Raw genomic sequence first — 9,485 nt, 5'->3', positions numbered from 1 at the left:
CGTTTGTCCAATAATTTCTCATCATTGTGTAGTTAATGGCAGTTGTGAGGGTTTTTGAATTATTGTTATCCAGTTTGTAATTATGTCTGTAATTTTATGTTGTCCGACATAGCGAATATACTCCCATGAGGCTACATTTAAAGATGGCTACAGGCATACTTAGCCAATACAAGGTGATGATAATTAACAACGTAATTTGTTTTTGTTTTATATCGTTATTGGTCTTAATTGATGTTAATTGTAAGTAAGGAATATGAGTAAACATCAGTTCTACAGACACCGTGAATCCACACATGTATATGTGAAGAGTTATCATGTTTTCTTGTTTTCGTTTTATTTTACACGATGTGCGAGGTGAAAGTAGCATCAAATAACATCAATTTAGGCTACAATAGCGTTCATGCATACAAACTGTGCATCTATATTTGTGTGTGTGTGTGTGTGTGTGTGTGTGTGTGTGTGTGTGTGTGTGTGTGTGTGTGTGTGTGTGTGTGTGTGTGTGAATTTCTGCCCGTTTGTCTGTCTGTGCTACATTGATATCACCCCCATAAGGTGTATGACGTCTTTAGAGCTAAGGTTATCAGTGTAATCAAAAACTCTCATAATTTTTAAGCGTTATCTTAATGATAACCCATGGACCACACACACGTGAGGGCGAATAGAAAACGGGTCTCACGTTCATAATACACTAAGGTGAGAAAACCGAAATAATGAATGAGTCGGAACTTCGCTCATTGCGAAGGCTTCTACTGTATTCGAAAGAAGAAACAACGGAAGGAAGAAGAAATATACGACGGGAAGATGTGGCCGCGTTTAAGAAAGAAAGAAAAAAAAAAGACCGGCACGGAGATTGAAACACGTTTTCACTTTCGCTCGGGCACGCTCTTCTGTTGTGGCAAGGAGAAAAGAATAATTGAGAGTTGCGTATTTCAGAGATGGCCTCATTACCTTCGGCAGCTGTCTTTGGAAGCTGGTTTAGCAATGCGTGGCCGGCATTGGGGTGGGGGGCGGGGGGAGAGGGGGTGCTTTGCTACTTAATCGGCGCGTGCTTAAATGGCGGTGTTTAGTCTTGGCCGAAAGTCGTGATGAACAGCTTTTAACACACACGGGGATTAGGTTTCCACAACTGTCTACAATCTTCACACAAGTTTCGTCGCGCATTGTGGACATTCTTATTAACGGGACCGCGCTGTCGTGCTCATAATGGCGGCGCGGTTCGCTATCCTCGCTTCATCTCACGAACAGGAAAAGAAATATAGAGGGAGAGTGTGGGTGGCGAGAAGAGAAAAGGCTAGCGTTTTTTTTTAGAAATTAGCGAGTGAATTAGAATTTGAGATTTTAATAACGATGAAGACAAGTTAACGTTTATGTTCTTTTCTTTTCTGTATTATTGATAACTTTCAAGAAACCCCAAGTGTTCATCCTTGTTTGTTATATATGATACAATGACGCAATATAACAATGAAATCATTTTTTTTTTTCTTAATATTCATGTGAAAGATGTTCAATTGATGATCGTAGACTTTAGGGGTGAAATGTGTGCCTTTTTTCGTGCACGCACGCTGATGTCTACTTATTGCAAAAAATGTACACGACATTGGCGTAGACTGTAGAAAGTACCCGAATTTTTACTGTTGCACAATCATATCTTGAGTCGTTTAATTATGGCTTCCGATTGAATGACGGTGATTGTCATTTTGACTTTATGAACTTTCTGGGAGACGCAGATTAGATGCCAGTATAGGAGGATACAACATTCAAGAAAAAAAAACGGAAAAAATACGTTTCAAACACAATATCATAATCGAAAGAAAGCCCAAAGCACGAGCGAAATCGGCAGAAATCCGTGAAGAAAAAACCGTTACTCCAGACTCAGGATTCAAACGTGGCCATGACGATTCGTTCAGTCTTTTTCACCCTTTCCAGCCAAACTAGCACCAATCTGCCAATTGTCTTTTATTACCCGCGCCCACTTTCTAATCCCCGGCTTGCCACAGGTGCTAAGGGCGTCGGAAGTGATTGTCGAAAATTCAGAGACTTGAATGCATTTGATTCGTCCTCGATTTGAGTTGCTCCGTGACATTGGGCTTGCTTTTCCTTTTCTATTTTCTTTTTTTTTCTCCCCCCTATTAGTCATTCCCCTGTTAATTTTAGTTGAAGGCATCGACGGAATGTTTAAAGCTTTGTTATCCTCTGATGTCAGCACTCGGAAATAGAACCATCACGGACGTTAGTGAAAGAACGATATCGCTGTCATTCTGAGGGACCAAAGGCGGTGAATGAGGAGAGCGAGAGCGCCAAGGTTAACCACCTCTGCGCTGTCATCACACCCGCGTGCCACATGGTTGAGCATGATGATGATGAGGATGATGATGGTGATGGTGATGGTGGTAATGATGTGACAGCTTGTGATAACTCTATTGAAGTTATTTTCCTACTGTTTTTTATTGTCTCCTTAACTGTTTATTTATGTGTGGGATGTAAGGCTTTACTTCCACCTCTCAGATTTTATGGGACTGGCCCTGAGGGGGGGAGGGTCGAGACGAGGAAGCGGCGGAGGGAGATGAAGATGGTGAAGATGATGGGGATAAGGTAGAAGAGGAGGGAAGAAGGTGGGGGGGGGTTAAGAAGAGGAAGGAGGAAGAAGATGATGATGATAATGTGGAGGAGGAGGAGGAGGGAAGAAGGGGGGGCGGTAAGAAGAGGGAGGAGGAAGAAGATGATGATGGTGATAAGGTAGAGGAGGAGGAGGGAAGGGGGGGGGTGAGTAAGAAGAGGGAGGAGGAAGAAGAAAAAGAAAAAGAAAATGAAGAGAGGGAAGATAAAATAAGTAGAAATAAGGAAAATAAGGAAGAAATAGGGGCTGCCCTGAAGGAAGACTGAGGAGGAGGAGGATAAGAAGAAGAAGAAGAAGAAGACGGAACAAGGAACGAAGAGGAGAAGCATCAGACGAAAAAAGACGACTCATTCCAAGCAAGAAGGGAACATAAGCGCTATATTCTTCTAATCGAATTTGGCAGTAACCACCTGAACACAATATATCCGAATAATATCATCGCATTTTAAATACTTACCACCAACCATCAACTGGCCTTAAATTAATAAGAATGAGAATAATAGGAACAGGTCACATCAACCACACACAAAAATAATCGAAATAATAAGAAAAACGAGAATAAGAACAGGTCACATCAACCACACTCACAAAAAAATCGAATTAATAAGAAAAACGAGAATAAGAAGTGGTCACATCAACCACACACAAAAATAATCGAAATAATAAGAAAAACGAGAATAAGAACAGGTCACATCAACCACACTCATAAAAAAAATCAAATTAATAAGAAAAACGAGAATAAGAACAGGTCACATCAACCCCCCCTCCAAAAAAAAAAAAAAAATCTAATCGAATTCATAAGAAAACCCGAGAATGAGAACAGGTCACATCAACCCCCCCTCCAAAAAAAAAAAAAAATCTAATCGAATTAATAAGAAAACCCGAGAATGAGAACGGGTCACGACAGCGCGGAGTTCCGGTGAAGGGGAGTGGGTTCCGACGGTCCGACGCGACGGTCCGTGTCCCAACCAACGGCGTTCGCGCGTGAGGCAGAATAAGGTCCTCCTCTTGCTACGTGAAGCCTCTCTCTCTCTCTCTCTCTCTCTCTCTCTCTCTCTCTCTCTCTCTCTCTCTCTCTCTCTCTCTCTCTCTCTCTCTCTCTCTCTCTCTCTCTCTCTCTCTCTCTCTCTCCCTCTCTCTCCCTCTCCCCCCCCCCCCTTCGCCTTACCTGCCGGGGCGGAGGTGTGGCGGGGGCGGGGGGTAGCCTTATATGGCCAGTCGTGTGGCGTTTATCACTTGTAACGAGGGTAATGAAGATCGTTTTGCGGGGCCGGGAGGGTGATTATGGTGTGGTTTTAGCATGGTGGTGACGGTGGGGCTGGGTGGGAGGTAGGGTTTGTTTGTTTGGTTGTTTGTTGGTTGGTTGGTTGGTTGGTTTCTTTCATTATTTTTCACTCATTCTCTCTCACTCTTCTCGCGCTTAATCTCTCTCTCTCTCTTTCTCTTCTCGTACTCTCTCTCTCTCTCTTTCTCTTCTCGTACTCTCTCTCTCTCTCTTTCTCTTCTCGTACTCTCTCTCTCTCTCTCTCTCTCTCTCTCTCTCTCTCTCTCTCTCTCTCTCTCTCTCTCTCTCTCTCTCTCTCTCTCTCTCTCTCTAATTCTCTCTCTCTAATTCTCTCTCTCCCTCTCCCTCTCTCTCTCCCTCTCCCTCTCCCTCTCCCTCTCCCTCTCCCTCCCTCTCTCTCCCTCTCTCCCTCCCTCTCCCTCCCCCCCCCCCCCCCCCCCCCCTCCCTCCTCCCCCCCTCCCTCCCTCCCTCCCTCCCTCCCTCCCTCCCTCCCTCCCTCCCTCCCTCCCTCTCTCACTCTCTCTCACTGTGGATGAAACGAAGGTAACTACGGGTCTGATTACCGAGAGTCTAAAGATTTCCGATTTCTCAAGAGAGTGACGACTGTGAGATGACCGCGGTGGAGATGATGTAGTCGCAGTAATAACGGCAGTGCATAAAAGTGCGATTGAAATTGTGATGAGAACATAACATGACCTAGTTATTATACTTGTCGCAGGGGGTGTGATAATGGCGGCAGTTACGCTCAATATAGCAAATCGCCTTTGTGATGCAGCAGACTTTAAGATGATCGTGTTATTGTGGGTAACGGGACGGGCGGTTGAGGGAGGAGGGTGTTGTGGTGTGATATTGAAGTTAACAAGGCGTGAACATTTAGATAGATTTCTATTCAGATCTTATGATGATCATTAGAGGTATTTCGCATTAATTAATGAGGTGGATTTCCTTGTGATTCGGTGACCAATTGAGGAGGAAGTAGCATATGTGTGATTTTTTTTCCCATATGAAGGTCATGCAGTTCAGGTAGATAGATCCTTTTGCGGGTTTGAGTTGGTATGGTTCTGGGAAATTCCGTCTGGATAGATTGGAATTTTTACCTGCGGAATGTTCTTTTGCTTAATAGTATCCCCCCTTTTTTTATTCTAGTCTTACTGTCTCGGTTAGTCTCTTTGTTTCCGAGAATTCAGATGTATATTTTTTTTCATGGCGTGTCGTTCGTCAGGGAGATGTGTCTTCTCATCTTCTCCCTCTGGCGTGCTTCACTTGGTAAAATTCTTCGTTTCTCTCTCTTTCTCTTTCTCTTTCTATCTCTTTCTTTCTCTTTCTCTTTCTCTCTCTCTCTCTCTCTCTCTCTCTCTCTCTCTCTCTCTCTCTCTCTCTCTCTCTCTCTCTCTCTCTCTCTCTCTCTCTCTCTCTCTCTCCTCTCCTCTCTCTCCTCTCTCTCTCCTCTCTCTCTCTCTCTCTCTCTCTCTCTCTCTCTCTCTCTCTCTCTCTCTCTCTCTCTCTCTCTCTCTCTCTCTCTCCCTCTCTCTCCCATCAGCTCGGGCATTTCGCTGTATCAGTGGGCAGGCGGTGGCAGGCGGGCATCATCTCGGGCATCATCTCCGCCAGCGCTGTTCCCGGCCAGTGGCCCCGGTAGACAAGCGACGCGCTAGACGTGCCCGGACCTCTCTTCTCTAGTTGTTTTTGTTGACACCAGGTGGCAGTGGCAGCGGGGTTGTGTCTCCCTGCTGGCGGCGGCGTGGCTGAGCGGGTACTCACTCATTCACCTGTATATGCCATTGAGGAGGCCAATTTCTCTCTCTCTCTTTTTATAAATATGTAAAACGGGGAATGATAGTATGGTCTAGTGAAGATGGTACCGTTTTTTTTTTTTTTTTTTTTTTCAAAATTTCATGAGATTTAAGATGGATGTTTACTGGGGGGGGGAGGTATTTCATGTCGGGATGTTAATAACACTTACGTAAATCTTGACCCTGAATCGGCGGCGTGTCACTATTGGGCGGAATTCAATATCGTAATCGGGAAAGGTCGGGAATTTTGTTTTGTTGGCACGAGGTAGAGCAATTGTGTTGATTGAATTAGAGATAAATAGGACTGTATGAGGAATGTTGGGATGTTAAATTATATCTCTTTTTCGTTATTATTTTATTAATTTCTTGCGCGATTTATGGTTTGGGGATTGCTAGTTTGTCTCTGCCTAAAATATCGGGTATACGGGATAGGGATGTCATGGAACAGCCCAGAACAATCTATGCATCTCCTCCTCCCCCCCCTCGCCTTCACCCTCTCCCTACCCTACCCTACCGTACTCTCCCCTTATCCCTCCCCAACCCACCGCACCTCACCCCACCTCTTCTCCCTCTCCTTCTCCCTTGCTCCCTCTTCCCTCCCTTTCCTTCTTCCTCTTCCCATCCCTTCTTCTCCCCCTCCCTTCTCCTTCTCCGTTCCCACCCTCGTCTTCCCTCGCATCCCCCCCGGGCGCGATCAACCCGTCTACCCAAACCTTCCCTACCTCCATTCTCCTTCGGGCGCGATGTGGCGTGGACGCGCTCTCCGCTGCCGCCACCGCCGCCGCTGCCGTTGTCTGCGATCCTTGCATAAGTTCCTCCGCTCGCGGTAGTAGTGACTGGCGCGACCCGACTCGCTTCGCGGTGGTGGTCGTGAATCGGCCGCGTCAAGTCGGTCCGGGTTTTGGCGGGGTCATTTACTTGTGCATTCTTATTCTTATTGTCGTAAACAGCATCCTATATCAGCAGGATTATCATCATTATTATTGTTATTATTATCAGTTGCTATTATTATTACCATTATCTTCATTAATATCTCCCTTAACTGCCATGGCTCACACTTTCTGCGGCCTACGGAAGGTCAGGTGCATCACCTCTGCCTGACCTCTGCCTTCTGTGCTTGGGGTAGCTCGCTCCGCTGCTGCGCTCTGCACTGACCAACGCGGAGCAGCTTCTGGATTCTTGTTTCCCCTTCGTTCTCTTCTTTGTGGAATGAACCCCCACTACATAGTCCGTACCTCCCCTCCCCTTCCCCCCTCCTCCCCCGATTTGGGTGAGGTCACTGGGGGTCAAGGTACTGAGGGGCTGTTTACCCAACCCCGATACAAGGAACCCCATATATTTCGCCCTCCGCTCGCTCGCCCGCCCGCACCACCCCTCGCCCCTCGAGTAACGCGAGTCGCTGCGGCGTTATTTGGCAAGGGGGCGTGTGCGTGTGTGCAGCCCCACGCCGATGACACTGCACAGGGCCGGTATCGGTGATGGAGCGAGACGCGAGCTGGGGATCGGGATAGGGGACGGGGACGGGGAGGGGACGAGTGGAGAGGGAGAGAGGGAGAGGGAAGGGACAGGGGGCGGAGAGATGTGAAATGAGAGGGATATAGGGAAGGGAAGGGGATAGGATGAACTTTGAAAAGAGGAATAGAGGGAAGGGGAGAGGAAGTAGTGGTAGAGAGGGAGAGGAGTCAGAGAGGCCAGAGGGGAGGGAGGGAGGGAGGGAGGGAGGGAGGGACCGACCCGACGCAAACCAGAGCACAACCGGCCCACCGCCGTCTCCTCGGGTTCCCGCGCTCTGACTCACCGTCCGGACTCACCTTACCTTAACCAGCCGGGGGTGTGCGCCATCGACTCGATAAGATTTCCTGGACATGTTGTGTTATTTTTTATAGATTTTTTTTTGTTTTGTTTTGTTTTGAGTGTGATTGTAACGAGTTTTAGTTAATAAAGTCTAGTGAACGGTTGAAAAATATATATATGCAGTATACTGTATATGGTATTCGGAAGAGGCACATAGCGGTGAAGACCACCTGAATGAAGTGACGCAACATCACGAACAATCAAAGAGAATGACCTTGAATTGCGATTGCCGATTACGCGACAAATCCTTCTTCTCTCCCTTCTCCACCCTCCAGTGCACGGCCGTCAGCCCCTTCCTCCCTCTTAGGCTCCCTCTCCATCTCCCTTCATCTCCTCCTCTTTCATCTCCATCTCCTCCTCCTCCTTCATCTCCATCTCCTCCTTCCTCTCCTTCTCCCCCTCCCATGCACGTCCATCGGCCACTCTCCCTTTCTCCCCCACTTCCCCTCCCCTAACCCCTCCCCATACATGCCTATATAACCCGTCCTCTCCCCCTCCCCCTCCCCCCTACCTTCTCAGTTACCACACAACCTCATCCACTGGAATACTCGACTTATCTTGGAAACAGTGGTTAGGTCATCGGGCTGGGTCAAGCTGGCCTGAGTGAGTGAGAGTGGGAGTGAGAGAGAGTGAGATAGGGAGGGAGGGAGGGAAGGAGAAATGGAGGGAGGGAGGGAGAGAGATGGATGGATGGGTGGAGGGAGGGAGGAAGGGAGGGAGAGGGAGGGAGAGAGATAAACGACGAAAGAGAGAGGAGATGGAGGAGGAGGAGGAGGAGGGAGTGAAGGAGAGGAGAGAGAGACAGAGACACAGACACAGAAGGACGGAGTGAGAGAGACAGGCAGACAGACAGACAGACAGACAGACAGACAGACAGACAGACAGACAGACAGACAGACAGACAGACAGAGAGCGAGAGAGAGCGAGAGAGAGCGAGAGAGAGAGAGAGAGAGGCAGGCAGGCTGGCGAGAGGCAATCTCTGAAAGGAGCCTCTGTCTTTGCTGGAGGCTGGAGACGTCTTGGACGCGGATCGGGGGATGTGGGGTGTGTTGGGGGGGAGGGTGACTTTCGGAAATTCTTGTCTCCAGTGGGCGTGGTTTGAGGTTCATTCAGTAAGGTTGCGCATGGACGGAAAAAAAGTATGATAAGTATTATCATCATTATTATTGTTATTGTTATCATCATATTGTTATTGTTGCAATAATGATGGTAGTTATTACTAGTATTATTTTATATAACCGTTTGATGATATAGATCGCTGCTAATGATGACATGAGTAATCGGCATTATTGACACTGTTGCAGAAACGGTATTGATGATACTGCCAATAAAAATTGATAGCGCTATGGATCTCATTGCCTTTTTATTACGGTTGCTGTTATTACATAATCATATGTTATCTCCAGTTGTTGTTTTTGGCGACGTACGATTTTCTTCCTCTCTTGTGTCCCCCTTTTTATCGTTTTTTGTTTCTTCATCACAGAGATGGAGTTTAGTTGTTTTTTAAGCTATCGATATTAATAGGTGTGTGTTTATCTTCATTTTATGTGTCCTTATAATCAGTGATATAAGTCCAGTAAATTGGTGTATTCATTAGTAGATAAATTAATGATACAGAAATAAAAGGCAAATAGAAACTAACAGATAGATGAATGAGGAAAAGACAAATAAACAAACTAACAAGTATATGAATGTAGAGAAAAAAGTAGTATGATCCGTGAAATAGGAAGATAAAAAGTGTGGAAAAAACAAGAAAAACAAATCTTCATAAAAACAAACACCAACCAGAAATTAAACTCCAAGCGACGAGGCATATAAATAAAAAAAAAGTAAAAAAAGACCAAAAAAAAAAAAAAAAAAAAACTGGATGAAAATGGCGGGAATCTTTTCACGAGGCGCCTGTCAACACGGCGGTATAATCGCCAGGGCAGAGTC

The sequence above is a fragment of the Penaeus japonicus genome, unplaced genomic scaffold (assembly GCF_977035675.1).
Source record: "Penaeus japonicus unplaced genomic scaffold, GWHDUDI00000001_assembly GWHDUDI00000024, whole genome shotgun sequence".
NCBI lineage: Eukaryota > Metazoa > Arthropoda > Malacostraca > Decapoda > Penaeidae > Penaeus > Penaeus japonicus.
Note: the sequence above shows the minus strand (reverse complement) of the source record.